This window comes from Hyla sarda, chromosome 10 (genome assembly GCF_029499605.1).
Source record: "Hyla sarda isolate aHylSar1 chromosome 10, aHylSar1.hap1, whole genome shotgun sequence".
Taxonomy (NCBI): Eukaryota; Metazoa; Chordata; class Amphibia; order Anura; family Hylidae; genus Hyla; species Hyla sarda.
The window spans coordinates 21,872,148-21,890,123 of record NC_079198.1 but is presented as its reverse complement, the minus strand read 5'-3'; the positions used below and the strand labels follow the sequence as shown (position 1 = coordinate 21,890,123).

Sequence of the window (17,976 nt, the reverse complement as noted above, 5' to 3'; positions counted from 1 at the left end):
AGACATCTTACCCCCTATCCTTGGGATAGGGAATAAGATGTCTTAGGGCCAGAGTACCCCTTTAAGGTCCTCCCATCAAAAAGACAACAGAAAAACACAAACAAAACCTTAAAAACAGTCATATTTTTTCTTTAAACAGGTGATTTATGGACGTAATTGTTACAGCCGCAGCAGACATCTTAAGAGGTACTCGGTCTTAAGACGTCTTATCCCCTATCCCTTGGATAGGGGATAAGACGTCTTAAGGCCGAGACATTTTAAGGGGTACTCGGCCTTAGACATTGGCCGAGACATTTTAAGGGGTACTCGGCCTTAAGACGTCTTATCCCCTATCCAAGGGATAGGGGATAAGACGTCTTAAGGCCGAGTACCCCTTAAAAGGTCTATTTTAGCCCATTTAACAGCTTAAAAAACTTTGCGTGCCTATAGCTTGAGTATTGTGCAATGATACAATGATAACACACATAGACAGGCCACTCTGTCCAAAAGATGTTCACTGGGGTCGGCCACCCTATGCAGGGCCAGGGGATTCTATCTACCTATGGTTATAATCGCATTATTTTTAGAGCCCGGATCTGTCAGATTTGATGGCAAAATAAAGGAACATGGAGAAATTAAATAAAATCTCTACTCTCTATCTCTATATTGTATGTCTATCTATTGTCACGTGCAGTAAACAACACATATATATTATTGTAGGCAGCTGATAAATAATACTAGGTATAATAACCCTAGAGGGAAGAGTCAGAGAACTAGAATGGGAAACCATTGGGAACTCCAAGTCCCTGTTGTGTCTAGGTAAAGGGAAGACGGTATTATCTCGATGTCTGGTCTTACCGGAATGACATCATTATTAATGTCTACATATGGATTGCTTCAGACATCCCACACACCCAGCGAATATCTATTCCTCAGCATTATTGAGTATTCATTAAACACGTGGGATAAACATACCCATACAATTACCGCACATGCGGATTATCTATTTCTTTAAATGGATATGATTTTAAGTGTAAAAAGAGATTTATGGGATTCATATGAAAAACAGGAGCCAAGGGGATGCAAATGTCAATATAGCAATAAGAGAGTTTATGTATAGAAGAATGTAATGGAAAGCCATTGATTTGTGCTGCACGAATGTGTGGTGTAAAATAACCTGTATCATTTCATTGCAATAGACGGCTAATATGAAGACCCACACAGCCTTACCACAGAAATGAGACAGAACGAATAGATAATTGGGACATAAAAGTCACATTTATGAAGCGTCAGGAAAGAGAAAACACTCATCCTTTTTACAATGGAGAGTTGTCCTGGCATGAGCAGTTTATCTCAGGAGTTTGACCTCACGCACACTGTATGTATAGATCTGTAATATGGCACCCATAGGCATTCTCATGTGGACCCATATGGAACCTGTGTGTGATGGCACAGGTTAAAGGATTACCCCACCCCTAGACATCTTATCCCCTATCTAAAGGATAGGGGATAAGATGTCTGATAGCGGGGGTCCCAACCGCTAGGGACCCCCACTATCTCGACTGCAGCACCCCAGACATCCGGTGCATGGAGCAAACTTCGCTCCATGCCGGATGACTGGCGATGCAGGGTGAAGGCTCGTGACGTCACGGCCACGCCCCCTCAATGCAAGTCTATGGACTACGAACTCCCATAGACTTGCATTTAGAGGGCGCGGCCATGACGTCACAAGCAGGGCGTGGCCATGACGTCACGAGTCTCCAACGCTGCACCCGACTCTCTAAATGAACGCCGGGTGCAGCAGGGAGATCATGGGGGTCCCCTGTGGTGGGACCCCCGCCATCAGACATATTATTCCCTATCCTTTGGATAGGGGATAAGATGTCTAGGGGCGGAGTACCCCTTTAAGTGCCCCAGTGCCCTTACACATGCATACTCGGCCAATCACACCTGTTTCCCAAATTGGGAAAGCGCATACAGCAAATGTCCGACTCCTCTGGTGGTGGTTTATCTCCTAGAGCACAATAGGATCAGAGAGCTAAAATCCACTCTCCCCCACCCCTCCATTATCTACCAGAGGGAAAGTCAGAAGACTTCTATACACATTAGATGGTCAGCTGATCCAAAATTGGTGGGTTAGGACAAATTTAGTTACAATGGGCACTGTAAGAAAACTTTTTATATGTTGAAAATCCTGGCAAAACATTAACCTCTTTAATATACAGTACTTCATAAGAAAATGTTATTTTCCTTTTACAGAAATCATTGTCTATACAAAACACCACTAGGGGTCCCCATACAATCCAGAACATAATCCTGTCTGGCTGCAGCATCATCTTTGTCTAAGCTGAAGCACAGACTGGGACAAAGTCTAGGAAGTTAGGGCAGTACTAGCACTCCGCTGTGCTACCTTCTGTCCTATCAGACTGCAGCATGAAAAGGGGGAGGGAAGGGGGTTACAGTGCAGCCTGCAGTGATTGGATGAAGAGACCCAGCACAGCACAGCAAACTCAGTGGGGGGGGGGGGGGGGCTTGGGGAGATGAATCACACAGAGTGAGGGACACGCCTCCTCCAAAGCTGAGAATGACAAACCAAGTAATCAACATATAATAGGTATTTTTGAAAGAAATATAGGTGCTGGACGCATACAAAAAAAGTAACATTTAGTTTTTTGAGGGATATGACAGGTATGTTTAATGTATATATAGTCAGATTAAGCTTTTATAAGAACATGGATGTGAAAAAGTGGTTCCCACCCTGGCAGACTTGACCCAACCATGCGATACATGTATGTCCATCCATTTCAAACTTTTGAGGACCATAGTGAATCCTTTTACTATTTTTTCTTACAGCTTAGAGAAAACTGTATACACATTATTAAAGGAATATTCTCATATCATGAAGTGATATTGCCAGGATATCCCATTACTTCATGATAGCTGGGGATCCAAACTCTGGGACTCTCACCAATACCAAAAATAAAGATGTCGCGGCACTAATCTTCCCTTGCACAGCAGTGCCCTGCTGACCCGTTATGCAGCAGGGCCACATTCAGTGCTACCTTCTGTCCTATCAGATTGCAGCATGAAAAGGGGTCCATGGAGGTCAGACCCCCACCATATACTTTCCATAACTGTTGGCTGAAAAGTTAATTCAACATCTCTCCTGATCTCCCGATACACATGAATGTTTGGTGCGGCTGAGTGTTCGCGTGTTTGTCTATAGGGAAGGCAGCGGTGAGCTGCAACGAGACCGCTCTGGCAGGGACTTATTCCTTCCACAACAAAAGGGTGTGAGACACTGACAGGAATAGTTGGGGATCTCCAAATTTCCCCAAGGTACCTGTAGTGTGGGGATACCAGGTTTCAGGAAGCACACATCTTATCCTGGGAAAGCTGGGTGAAAAATGGGAAATCCAGAATGGGTTAAATCCCTAGCAAGCTAAGTCTCGCCAGGGATTTAACTATTTCTGGATTCCCTATATCTCACCCAGCTTTCCCTGGATGAGATGAGTCCTGTGTCAGGCGTGGATTATCTCGGACCAGTCCCGGTTTACAGACTAGCCAAGATCAGCACAGGTGCTGAAGACAACTGGTCACTGGACTTTAAAACTAGGTGCGAGTCAGGCTGAAGGTGAAGCTATGAGGAACCTACACCACAGTTTGTCGAATCGGTCGAAAGCGTCAAGAACGGATGGCTTTAAAAATGTATGGGTACTGCAATTCCACTTGTGACCTGTTGATGTCAGTGTACAGTCCACCCACTTTATACAGGGGGAGGGAGATTTATCAAAACCTGTCCAGAGGAAAACTTGCCCAGTTGCCCATAGCAACCAATCAGCTCGCTTCTTTCATTTTTAGTAACGCCTGTGAAAAAATGAAACAAGCAATCTGATTGGTTGCTATGGGCAACCGGACAACTTTTCCTCTGCACAGGTTTTGATAAATCTCCCCCTATATGTTTTTGACTTTAAAGGGGTATTCCAAGAAAAAATACTTTTTTTTTTATCGCCCAACTGGCTCCGGAAAGTTAAACAGATTTGTAAATTACTTCTATTAAAAAAAATCCTAATCCTTCCAATAATTATCAGCTGCTGAAGTTGAGTTTTTATTTTTTTTGTCTGGCAACAGTGCTCTCTGCTGACATCTCTGCTTGTCTCGGGAACTGCACAGAGCAGAAGAGGTTTGCTATGGGGATTTGCTTCTACCCTGGACAGTTCCCGAAACAGGTGTCATCAGAGAGCACTTAGACAGAAAAGAACAACTCAACTTCAGCAGCTCATAAGTACTGAAAGGATTAAGATTTTTTTTATAGAAGTAATTTACAAATATTTTCTGGAGCCAAATAATTTCTGGAGCCAGTTGATATATATATATATATATATAAGTTTTTTTTCCTGGATAACCCCTTTAAGACAGTAAGCCAGGGTTTTCCATTGTGTCTCCAGCTGTTGCAAAACTACAACTCCCAGCATGCCCGGACAGCCAAAGGCTGTCCGGGCATGCTGGGAGTTGTAATTTTGCAACAGCTGGAGACTCCCTCTATAGAAAACATTGCAGTAAGTAGTACAATTACCATGTCTGGTAGCGTATCCATTGTATAATTCAACTCCCTCTGCGTCTCCATTCATTGATGCAGCATTTTGTTTTTTTTATTCACCTCAACCCTGCCCCATGAATTTTGTCTTTGTATATTTCTCTTTGCTTTTCAGAACAAATAGGGGGAGCTTTATCAAAATCTGTCCAGAGGAAAATTTGCCCAGTTGCCCATAGCAACCAATCAGATTGCTTCTTTCATTTTTGAAAAGGCCTCAGGAAAATGAAAGAAGCGATCTGATTGGTTGCTATGGGCAACTCAGCAACTTTTCCTTTGCACAGGTTTTGATAAATCTCCCCCATAGTCCCTAGTAGAGATGAGCGAACTTACAGTAAATTCGATTCGTCACGAACTTCTCGGCTCGGCAGTTGATGGCTTTTCCTGCATAAATTAGTTCAGCTTTCAGGTGCTCCGGTGGGCTGGAAAAGGTGGACACAGTCCTAGGAGACTCTTTCCTAGGAATGTATCCACATTTTCCAACCCACCGGAGCACCTGAAGGCTGAACTAATTTACGCAGGATAAGTCATCAACTGCCGAGCCGAGAAGTTCGTGACGAATCGAATTTACTGTAAGTTCGCTCATCTCTAGTCCCTAGGTCCAGGCCTCCCTCACCCAACGTTCCCTAATGCTACAGCTACGCAGATTAGGAAGAGGAAAACAGTTCTATTCGTTAGAATAACCTAAGATTATCAATAGAAATTACACTTTACATTTAACACAGCAGGAAAGTTTCGGCGGAATGTTCTTCCACACTGTCAATACATCTCTCCCCGAGAGCGCTGGGTGCGCAGAGTTTGATATCAGCCACATTATCGACTATATATAACGGCTGATCATTTCTCTAGATGAGTCCACTGGGATCTCAACATCTGTCTCTCTCAAAATCCATATTTTAATGAAGACAGACAACGGTACCACAATGCGCACAAAGAGGCCTGTGCGAATCAATGAGAGCGAAGGTCAGCGCTGCTAAATTAATACGGAGAGCGGCGGTGTTATCAGGAGAGGCGACAAAGCTGAGCTGCCTCCCCAAAGGATTTTGCCCTGTTTGAATGCGCTACAGCAAAGCCCTGTTCGTATAACGTATCTGAATTTGAAATGAGTGGCAGAGGGGTTGAGGGACTATGTGAGGACTACGTACAGAGACACAAAAATTAAAGGGGTAGTCCAGTGCTGAAAAACTTATCCCCTATCCTAAGGATAAGGGATAAGTTTCAGATTGCGGGGGGTCCGCCCCCCGCGATCTCCTGTACGGGACCCCGGCTCGCTTTCCAGATAGCGTGTGTTGACCACCACATGAAGCGGCGGCCGACACGCCCCCTCGATACATCGCTATGGCAGACCCGGGACTAGCCGAAGGCAGTGCCCCGGCTCTGCCATAGAGTTGTATTGAGGGGGCGTGTCAGCCGCCGCTTCATGCGGTGGTCAACACGCCCCCCTCCCGCTGGCTGCCAGGGCCCGTACAAGAGATCGTGGGGGGCCCCAGCGGTCGGACCCCCCCCCCCCCCACCACCCCCACCCCCGCGATCTGAAACTTATCCCCTACTGGATATCTCCTTTAATAGTCTAGACATATCGAGGGGAATTTATTATATTCTGCATCTGGGGCAGTTTGGCAAAAAGTAGGAAAATGGCTTTGCACGAAGGGGGCATGGCCGTCCCCCACACAAAATGTATTATTATTTATGTCTGCTACCAGGTGTAAATTGTAGTGGAAACCTACGTCAGCAAGGGCAACCTCAGAGGTGCGCACCCCTCGTGATGAATCCAGTGCGAGCGTAGACTGGCGGAGGTTTACTTGAAGGAGAACTCCAGACAAAATTAACGTATCCCCTATCCACAGGATAGGGGATAAGTAGCTAATCGTGGGGGGTCAGACAGCTGGGACCCTCCCGCGATCTCCAGAATGGGACCCTGACTCTTTCAATGAGGAGCCTGCATTGTCTACTGGTAGACGGCACGCTCTCCATTCATTTCTATGTGAGCGCCGATGATACCCGAGTGCTGCACTTGAATGGAGCAGGTGCCGTCTACCACACACGTTCCTCACTAAAAGTCAGGTCCCAATCCGGACATCACGGGGGGTTCCCAGCGGTCAGACTCTCCTCAATCAGATACTTATCCCCTATCCTGTGGATAGGGGATAAGTTAAATTTGGCTGGAGTTCTCCTTTAATACTGGAGCGTGAAACACTGTTCTTAGTAAATTACCTGCTTCGTGTGTTGTATTCTCCACTAGCACCATTGCATCCAGGGGTGTAAAGAGTAACAGATATTCTTTGATGCCAATAGCAACCAATCAGCTTTAATTTCTCATATTGGTTTAATACCTGGAGTAGCGGGTCTGCTGTACCACTGTGGACAATGGTGAAAGCCGCACCAGGGAGTGGAGTCTAAGGAGCCTCTGGTTTTCACCAGAGCCTGCCACAAAGCGAGATGGACTTGCTGCGGCAGGCGAACTCCCAGGTCGCTATACTGGTGCGACTTGCCCACAGTGGTGGCAGAGATGAGGCGAGGTACAGATTTGTAAGGAAACTCAGAGTCGGGGACTGGCAGGTAGGTCAGGACAGGCGGCAGTGGTCAGGAAACGTAGCAAAGGTACTGGTACACGGTAGACAGAGCACAGTATGAATGCTTTCTCAGTGGCAATAGAGCACAAAGATCCGGCAGGGGTCAAGGGGAAGTGCAGACACTTATGGGGTCAGCGCACAGCAAGGACCAATTAGCGGTGTGCTGGCCCTTTAAATTTCAGAGAGCCTGCGCACGCCCTAGGAAACCTAGCCTGTGCACGCGCATGCCAGCAGTCAGAGGAAGCTGAAGAGACAGGAGCGTGGAGAGGTAAGTAACTGCCGGCACGGTGAATGCGACTGAAGCCAGACATGCTGGCCGTGGCGCTGCTCGTCCCTGAACCAGTACAGGGAGATGGGCTGTGAGGACGGGCTGTGAGTGCGCCCACAGTCAGCATGACAATTGGTCTGGTAAAATTTCCCTCATAGTCTTGCAACATCTGGAGTGCCACACTTTAGGGAACGCTGTTCTTACTCAATGCAGTTTTAAAATAAAATTAATATGATTATTGACCCATTAACACTGCAGAGATTCCATGTGGAATTTCCTTGCCGAAATCCACTTGCTGCAGCTTCTTATTGATTTCAAAAGGATTTTGCTGTTTAGGTCGCACATCAGAAGTTCTATAGCTGAACATATAGTCAATCCTTAGGTAGAATACAACAGAGAGTTACATTTTTCGATGGGACTGTTCCTTTACGAATAAACTTGAGTGACTTGTGGGCTCTCATGCGCACTCCCAATGTACTTACTGAAGTCTTCTCAGGGGTGTGACAGAGGTTGTAGGTTTATTTCTGCACAGGATCCCATATCAATGGTGTTAAATATTCTGCAACCAACACAATCCAGCTGGCCTAACTAGATGGGTGCCCCCTGATTTGGCAATCAATCCTGATAACTGGACCACAAGGCATGTGGCATCTTTTTTTCTCTGTCAGGCACTTTAGTTTCAGCCCTTCTCCTGAAAGTCCCCTTTGTTAGGAAGTGAACACTGGACACCTTGTCAGCAAAGAGGAATGGCTAGGTGAATGACTGGGTCTCTTTTTCTCTGGTTCTCAACTCGTTCTTAAAAGGGTACTCCGCTGTTAGACCTCTTATCCCCTATCCGAAGGATAGGGGATAAGAGGTCTGATCACGGGGGGCCCACCGCTGGGGACCCCTGGGGGCCCAGCAATCAGACATCTTATCCCCTATCCTTTGGATAGGGGATAAGATGTCTAACAGCGGAGTACCCCTTTAAACTCAGCTAGGGACAGGTGAACCTATACCTGCCATGTGATGCTGGCCTTTAACCTCTTCAGGATGCAGTGCGGGGACCGGACCGAGATACCTGCTGAAATCATTCAGCAGGCATCCCGGCACATTGCCGAGGGGGGGGGGGTCCTGAGACGGATATCGACGGTCAATTTAGACCGGCGATTCCGGTTACCGCCACTCGCCAGGCGGGGACCAGACCAGGATCTGCGGCAATTCTGCCTCATGGGGGTCACATGACCCCATGACACTGATAAAGATGATGATCAGTGATGTAATATACACCACCAATCATCATCTGTACTGTACTGGGAGGTGGCAGTGTTGCCACCCCCCAGTACAGCTGTGATTGGGCGGCCGTAGTGACCACACCAATCACAACAGTATGGGGAGGAGGAGGGAGGTGGGTGAAGGAGCATGTTGCTCCGTTCTGCCCACCATAATTCTGTGATCTGGTGTGCAGGGTAGAGCCCCGTGCTGCCATCTCCCCCCTCAGTGTAAAAAAGTGCCCCCCTGCCCCCTTTCTGTGGCCCCCTGGTACAGAAAGCAATCAGGGACAGTTTAGATTAGGTAGGGACAGGTTAGGAGTAAAAAAAAAATATATATATATTTTTTAAGCGTAACATACTGTAGGTTTCCGCGGGTCCGTAGCACCTTTTGCTGCATGACCCCGGCCCTACTGGGTTGCTGCAGTCTGCCTCCAGCATTTTTATTTTATTTTACACAGACCTTTTATTTTTTATTTTTGCTAAACGTGTGACCTGGCCTTCTTAGCTATAAAAGAGCCATCCGCCACTGTTAGCTAAGGTCCACCGCCACTGATCAGTCCCATAGTACTGATCAGCGTTTTTTTTTTTTGTGGTGCCGGCTCTTTTTCGGGTTATAGTGGCTTTTTAATTTATTTAGTTTTTCGCACCTACAGGCGGTCCATGCCACCAGTACGGCAAAGCAACCTAATGTGGGAGAACTGCAACCTAATTTGGGGGAACTACAAAAAGGTTCGACATCACTGGGTTAGGGTGGGTTAGGGGGGTTAGGGAGGTAGTCTCGCATCACACCACACACAGCACATACACAAATAAAGTTTTCCCCACACACACACCCTCATCCCCATCAGAGTAGGAAAATGGCCCGCAGGGCGTTTTCAGCAGAGGAGGCATATGCCATACTTGCCTCTCACACTGAAAGTGCCACAAAGGACGAGTAGGACCCCACCTTCCTTATTTCCTCGTCCTCCTCATCATCTAGTTCTGGTGATGAGCCACCAAGGCGGCGGAGATGCCGCCATGCAGGACCACACACCTCCTCTGCTCCTGACCCTTTGCCCCATGCTGGTATAAGTCCCCCTGGCGCTCATACTAGTCAAGCCCCCCTGCCCCTTTTTGGAGAACTAGTCTGGACTGAGCTAGTGGGCCACGAGCCTGTGATTCCTGAGTTTGTTGGCGATTCAGGAATCAAGATTCACATCGTCGGGTTTACTGAAATGGACTTTGTTATTATTTCAGTGACAACTTTGTCAATCTGATGGTTGAGCAGACGAATCTGTACGCCCAACAGTTCGTCGCTGCAAACCCGGGTTCACTTTTTTGGCTAGGCCCGGTGGCTGGTTCCCAGTCGATGCAGCCAAAATGAGGACATTTTGGGGCCTCGTGCTGCATATGGGCCTAGTCAAAAAACCCAATGTCAGGCAATATTGGATTGGGGACGTCCTTTACCAGACTCCGCTCTACAATATGGCCATAGCATGTCCCCGGTTCGAGGCCATTTGGAAATGTTTGCGTTATGCTGATAATGCGGCATGTCCCCCCAAACTGATCCTGCGTACAACCGCCTATATAAAATCAGGCCGGTCATCAATCACTTCGGGGCCAAATTTTGGGAGGCCTATGTCCCTGGAAGGGAGGTCGCTATTGATGAGTCTCTCATCAGCTTTAAGGGGAGACTCAGCTTCCGACAATACATCCCAACCAAGCAAGTGCGGTATATAAACTTTGCAAGAGTACCTCATGGTACACTTGCAAGTTTATGGTGTATTAGGGAAGAGATTCCTGTATTGAACCCCCAGAATGTCCCCCCACTCCGGGTGTTAGCGGGGAAATCGCTTGGGGCCTTTCGCACCCATTGCTAGATAAAGGTTACTACCTTTACGTGGATAACTTTTATACCAGTATCCCTCTCTTCACATCCTTTGTTGCCAGATCCACGGTTGCTTGTAGGACAGTCTGGAAGAATCAAAGAGGCCTTCCTTCCTATCCCCTGCAGACTCCTATCCACGGGGTGAGTCCCGTGCCCTTACCCATGAAAACATGTTGCTGGTCAGGTATAAGGATAAGAGGGATGTCCTTATGCTGACCACAATTCATGGGAATTGCAGCACCCCTGTCCCTGTACGAGGTACCGTGGGACCGTTCCTCAAGCCCGATTGTATTCTGGACTACAATCGGTATATGGGGGGAGTTGATCTTTCTGATCAAGTCCTCAAGCCATATAATGCCATGCGGAAAACATGGGTATGGTACAAAAAAGTTGGGAGAAATTTTTGGGTCCATTTTCTCCTATTACCCCTTGTGAAAAATAAAAATTTGGGGTAACACCATCATTTTACTGTTAAAAATCAAATTTTCCATTTTCACGTCCAACTTTAACGAAAAAGTAAAAAAGAACTCAGGCTCACGATACCCCTTGTTACTTTCCTTGAGGGGTTTAGTTTTCTTTCTTTTTTTTCTCCTTATACCACTTTTAAAAATGAAAAAAAAAATTGGGTCTACAACATGTTAGTGTAAAAAATGAAGATTTAGATGCTGCTATTCTTGTGAAACAGGGTTAACAAACTTTCTGAATGTCATTTTCAAAACTCTGAGGGGTGTAGTTTCTATAATGGGGTCATTTATGGGGTATTTCTCACAGAAAGGCCCCTCAAATCCACTTCAAACTTAACTGATCCCTGAAAAATTCAGATTTTGACATTTTTGTGAACATTTTGAAAATTGCTGCTATACTATGAAGCCCTCTAATGTGTGTGCATCGGAATAAACCATCATGCAATAGAGCAAAATGGAATGGAGAGAACGAGTTCTTACATCTAAATTTAAATCCATAGGCAATTAGCTGAGTCCATAGCATGAGTTAATCCTGCTGCTAAAACGGCAGTGTAACCCTTGGGAGCCCTGTTGCCTTACTGGGACTTATGGTGCTTTTCACCCACTTGGAATATATAGACTTTGAGACTGTAAGATTTCCCACGCTGACTAGGGTTCTGACAAGGTCCAGTTACTATCACCACCAGGGCTTGACTTATCACCAGGGCACACTTTCAGAATGGCGGGGCTAACTTGATTCAAAGATTTTCTCAGGCTTCCCTCAGGCTTCTCCACACACGACTTCCACCTCCTTTCCACACTGTACTCAGCACTGAACAGGTCTTAGACTTGGGCAACTCCTCCCCCCCTTTAATATATACTGGAGGCTTTTGGAGTTCCCATTGGGCAGAAAGGGTCACCTGATTATCACTGCTCCTCTTGCTCTTAAAGGCACAGTACATAAATTACGGAATACACAGTGAATATAGAAAATATAATAAAGTGCATATTGAACATAGCAAACATTTTCACAGTAGCCCAACACAAAAGCAGCCGGCATGCCCGAGGAGATCCGCAGCCCACACACCTGACAGCCTTTGGTGCTGGGACACCACAGTCAGGTCCACTTTACAATGTAGTTGTCACGATGCCGGCTGGCAGGTAGTGGATCCTCTGTGCCAGAGAGGGATTGGCGTGGACCGTGCTAGTGGACCGGTTCTAAGCCACTACTGGTTTTCACCAGAGCCCGCCGCAAAGCGGGATGGTCTTGCTGCGGCGGTAGTGACCAGGTCGTATCCACTAGCAACGGCTCAACCTCTCTGGCTGCTGAAGATACAGAAGATAGGCGAGGTACAAGGGAGTAGGCAGTAGCAAGGTCGGACGTAGCAGAAGGTCGGGGGCAGGCGGCAAGGTTCGTAGTCAGGGGAGATAGCAAAGGTACTGGTACACAGGCTATTGAACACACAAGGAACGCTTTCACTGGCACTAAGGCAACAAGATCCGGCAAGGGAGTGCAAGGGAGGAGACTAGATATAGCCAGGGAACAGGTGGGAACCAATTAAGCTAATTGGGCCAGGCACCAATCATTGGTGCACTGGCCCTTTAAGTCTCAGGGAGCTGGCGCGCGCGCGCCCTAGAGAGCGGAGCCGCGCGCGCCAGCACATGACCGCAGGAGACGGGAACGGGTAAGTGACCTGGGATACGATTCGCGAGCGGGCGCGTCCCGCTGTGCGAATCGCATCCCCAACGGCCATGGCAGAGCAGCGCTCCCGGTCAGCGCTGACCGGGGAGCTGCAGGGAGAAGGACGCCGTGAGCGCTCCGGGGAGGAGCGGGGACCCGGAGCGCTAGGCGTAACAGTACCCCCCCCCTTAGGTCTCCCCTTCTCTTTATCGGGTAACTGCCTCCCCTGGGATGAGGACACCGGGAAAGGATGGAGGGATTCCTCAACGGCAGGCAGAACCGCAGGAGTAGGAATGGGGAGAGAGGGCAGAGGGCGAGACCTGGCACGGGGCAGTGTGACACCAGGACGAGGGCCATGAGGGGACACAAAAGCTTGCCTGATGGAACTGGGAGGGGGGGAGGGGCATTTCCTGTGGCAGGCAGAGTCCTTAAAGACCTTAGGGGGACCGAATACAGGAGGAACCACAGAGTTAGGGCAAGGGTTACTGGGAACCGGTTTTAGACAGTTCTTGGCACAAGAGGACCCCCAACTCTTGATCTCCCCAGTGGACCAATCCAGGATTGGGGAATGAAGTTGAAGCCAGGGAAGTCCAAGGAGAATTTCCGAGGTGCAATTGGGGAGGACCAAAAGTTCAATCCTCTCGTGATGAGATCCGATGCTCATAAGAAGGGGCTCCGTGCGGAAACGTATGGTACAGTCCAACCTGGCTCCGTTGACCGCGGAAATGTGGAGTGGCTTGTCAAGACGGGTCACCGGAATACGGAACTTATTCACAAAGGACTCCCGAATGAAATTCCCAGAAGCTCCAGAGTCCAGGCAGGCCACGGCTGAGAGGGGAGAGCTGGCTGAAGTGGAAATCCGAACAGGTACCGTGAGACGTGGAGAAGCCGACTTGGCATCAAGAGACGCCACACCCACGAGAGCTGAGTGCGAGCGTGCGTTTCCCAGACGTGGAGGACGGATTGGGCAATCCACCAAAAAATGTTCAGTACTGGCACAGTACAGACAGAGATTCTCTTCCTTACGGCGATTCCTCTCTTCCAGGGTCAGGCGAGACCGATCCACTTGCATGGCCTCCTCGGCGGGAGGCCTAGGCGCAGATTGCAGTGGAGACTGTGGGAGAGGTGGCCAGAGATCTAAGTCTTTTTCCTGGCGGAGCTCTTGATGCCTCTCAGAAAAACGCATGTCAATGCGAGTGGCTAGATGAATGAGTTCATGCAGGTTAGCAGGAGTCTCTCGTGCGGCCAGAACATCTTTAATGTTGCTGGATAGGCCTTTTTTGAAGGTCGCGCAGAGGGCCTCATTATTCCAGGACAATTCTGAAGCAAGAGTACGGAATTGTACGGCATACTCGCCAACGGAAGAATTACCCTGGACCAGGTTCAACAGGGCAGTCTCAGCAGAAGAGGCTCGGGCAGGTTCCTCAAAGACACTTCGGATTTCCGAGAAGAAGGAGTGTACAGAGGCAGTGACGGGGTCATTGCGGTCCCAGAGCGGTGTGGCCCATGACAGGGCTTTTCCGGACAGAAGGCTGACTACGAAAGCCACCTTAGACCTTTCAGTGGGAAACAGGTCCGACATCATCTCCAGATGCAGGGAACATTGGGAAAGAAAGCCACGGCAAAACTTAGAGTCCCCATTAAATTTGTCCGGCAAAGACAGGCGGAGGCTAGGAGTGGCCACTCGCTGCGGAAGGGGTGCAGGAGCTGGCGGAGGAGATGGTTGTTGCTGCTGTAGCTGAGACTGAACTTGCTGTAGCTGCGACTGTTGCTGCTGTTGCTGTGACTGGAGCTGCTGTAGCTGCGACTGGAGTTGCTGTGTCATGGTGGTCAAGTACGACAGCTGGTGCTCTTGTCGGGCGACCAATGTAGGGAGGTCGGCGGCAGCTGGCAGAGGAACTTCAGCGGGATCCATGGCCGGATCTACTGTCACGATGCCGGCTGGCAGGTAGTGGATCCTCTGTGCCAGAGAGGGATTGGCGTGGACCGTGCTAGTGGACCGGTTCTAAGCCACTACTGGTTTTCACCAGAGCCCGCCGCAAAGCGGGATGGTCTTGCTGCGGCGGTAGTGACCAGGTCGTATCCACTAGCAACGGCTCACCTCTCTGGCTGCTGAAGATACAGAAGATAGGCGAGGTACAAGGGAGTAGGCAGTAGCAAGGTCGGACGTAGCAGAAGGTCGGGGGCAGGCGGCAAGGTTCGTAGTCAGGGGAGATAGCAAAGGTACTGGTACACAGGCTATTGAACACACAAGGAACGCTTTCACTGGCACTAAGGCAACAAGATCCGGCAAGGGAGTGCAAGGGAGGAGACTAGATATAGCCAGGGAACAGGTGGGAACCAATTAAGCTAATTGGGCCAGGCACCAATCATTGGTGCACTGGCCCTTTAAGTCTCAGGGAGCTGGCGCGCGCGCGCCCTAGAGAGCGGAGCCGCGCGCGCCAGCACATGACCGCAGGAGACGGGAACGGGTAAGTGACCTGGGATACGATTCGCGAGCGGGCGCGTCCCGCTGTGCGAATCGCATCCCCAACGGCCATGGCAGAGCAGCGCTCCCGGTCAGCGCTGACCGGGGAGCTGCAGGGAGAAGGACGCCGTGAGCGCTCCGGGGAGGAGCGGGGACCCGGAGCGCTAGGCGTAACAGTAGTACTGTCCTTTAAATAAGTGGCAGATATTCTGGATTATCAGATACTGTTTTAAAGGAATTTCATTGTTTTTTTTTAATTATTATTTATGTATTTATTTATGTTACAAATCCTTTTTCTGGATTCTTCCTTGTTGCAGGATCCCTTATATTTACGGTAGGAAGGTCGCCTCGGCCTGCTCTGATGTCAGCAGACTATGTGGCTGGGCAAGTTCACTCCACTTCTATGAGTAACACTGGAGGAAGGCAATTCATAACATCGAGAGCATCAAGTCGGCTGCATTTTTAGGAGGTGACTAGTAACTTTCCAACCTGATAATTGTTCCCACCACCTCTTCCCTTTCCTGCTGTTTCCAGTCCCTGCTGCTTTAGGGCTTATCACTTACCTCCTGTCACAACAACTGATGTCAGAGATACACACAGGTTAAGTGGAAATGTCGCCGGGCATTGCTATTTAAACAAAAAAAACTGGGTGTATGTATATGCAATGTATCTCTGGTTCACGTTTAATGAGACTGTACAGCAGTGTTTCCCAACCAGAGTGCCTCCAGCTGTTGCAAAACTACAACTCCCAGCATGCCCGGACAGCCAAATGCTGTCCGGGCATGCTGGGAGTTGTAGTGTTGCAACAGCTGGAGACACACTGGATGGGAAACACTACTGTACAAGTTTAGGCCCTGTTCACAGCTTTTTATGTGAACATGTTCTGCAAATGCTCTAAAAAAAAAAAATATTATATATATATATATATATATATATATATATATATATCCACATATACATTGTATGTATGTATATACCAGGTTGGTAGGCATTGCTATACTGTTTTGTCACTGCTATCCTATACATTGAGGTACAGTAAAAAAAAAAAAAAAAAACTGTATAGTGCATGGTTTACAATAGGAGTTAATGGCCAACATATTTCCAAAAAACACCACGCCTGGTATTGCAGTCGTATCAGTATACCTATCAGATCCCACAAAAAAATTATATGTTACTCAGTACTTAATCCTGACCATGTACATCTAATTTTTATGCCTCTATTGCCTGTATTTATTATAAAAATCCTCTTTTCATTAGCTCACAGTGTTAGAAATCCTTTCAGGAAGGGGGCGTGTCCGTAACTTGTGGTGGTGGGATGTGATTGTTGTGTGGTGGGAGGGGGCGTGTAACTCTCTTGTGGTGGTGGGAGGTGATTGGTGTCTCCGCTCATGCAGCCTTGTCCATGAGTCATCTTTTGTCTGTGACTCATGGACAAGCCGATGCTGCTACAGGACTGGTTAGTGTCCCAGTAGGTATGGGGACTCCTAGTGGTGGGATTTTCAGGGACTGTTTTCTGTATTAAATATTAAAACATTTTGACACAACCATATTCCAAAAGTCTTTACAACATATAAAAGGTTTTTGGATCTGATAGTGCCCATTTAATGTAGCTGAGCTGCAACACCAATAAAAATACATGGACAGGTTATAGATGAAAGCAGCAATGTTTTTGTAACCCTTTGATGCAAAGATTAAGCAAAGGTGATGGAGGCTAACAAGCACCAGTTCTTGCTGTCCCAGATGTTTGGTGGGGGTTTGATGGTGTAGTGGATTGGTATGTACTAATATAAATACTCAAATAAAATGTCTATTTTCCAACATCGCTTACTAAGATACTTCCTGAGCTAATCTGACCCCTCCTCCCACCTGTTTGCTCCCCCCCTTCCATCATGCAGCGAATATGGTGCCCCGAATTGGAATGTAGCAGAGATAATAAGAAGTTTATCTAAAGAAGAAATACGCAGAAGAAGACATAACCAATTAGCAGCTTTCAACACCCAATTCAAGCAACCTTTCGCATACGTCATTATATAGACGTCTATATAACCCCTGTACATTTTTTTTCTGGTTAATAAAGAAAGTATCATCTCAACTGACACTGCGTCAGGGTGGTCTTTCTGGCGTGCGCACCACTCTTGATAAACTAAACAGGAAGCGGGCAGATTTTCACTGGGTACAACCATGATCTATGATAGAGGTGTTAACCCGCATCAGAAAGAAGCCACATTCTTACTATGACACCCACTCGCCTACATGTGCCTTCATAGAATGAACTATAGGTGTAGCATGCAATAGCCTTCCACCCAAGAGAAGCCGTCTGGTCTAGAGCCAAGCCCTTGGACAAGCACCTGTTCCAGTTACGCACAATCTTGCTGTACTGAGTATTTCTGCAGCGGAAGAGGCTGCAGGTCTGGCAGCAATCTGCTCAAGACAAATTACACTCTCCTCGAAGGAACTCGATTCTCGATATTCCATTATGCTTCCTATTTAGAATATAAAAGGCAAGTAACACAAACATGAAGGTAAAATAAGTAATAATAGAACAAAAAACAGCTCATACTGGTACAAATATGAGCTGACATATTAATACTGCATACAAATGTCTTAACAATAAAGCTAGGATTTTGGCTATGAGACAGGCCCGCCTTGGCTTTATGCCTATTAGGCCATGACCTAGAACTATGTTCACTATATGCACATTTAGGACATTGTCAGTCGGCAGCCATAACTCCGTCCTTGATCAGGTGAAACGGCGTCCCGCCTCCTCCTTCGGACCAATCGCCGCAACTCCGTCCTCCCTCAGGTGAAATGGCGTCCCACCTCCTCCCTCACACCAATTGCCGTCATCCTT

At 47.8% G+C, this 17,976-nt stretch overlaps 1 protein-coding gene and 1 long non-coding RNA gene across 2 annotated transcripts in view; one reads left to right on the top strand and one right to left on the bottom strand.

Moving 5' to 3' along the window:
• Positions 1 to 4,676, bottom strand: part of PRR12 (proline rich 12) — a 100,975-nt gene extending 96,299 nt beyond the window's left edge. Inside the window, exon 1 of the mRNA XM_056543825.1 lies at positions 4,556 to 4,676. The gene's annotated coding sequence lies outside the window, so the exon portion shown is untranslated. The remainder of the gene's footprint in view (positions 1 to 4,555) is intronic.
• Positions 1 to 17,450, top strand: part of LOC130294248 (uncharacterized) — a 20,464-nt gene extending 3,014 nt beyond the window's left edge. The window contains exons 2-3 of the long non-coding RNA XR_008848452.1: positions 15,443 to 15,594; positions 17,021 to 17,450. This is a non-coding gene — a long non-coding RNA (uncharacterized LOC130294248). The remainder of the gene's footprint in view (positions 1 to 15,442; positions 15,595 to 17,020) is intronic.
• The last annotated feature ends 526 nt before the right edge of the window (positions 17,451 to 17,976 follow it).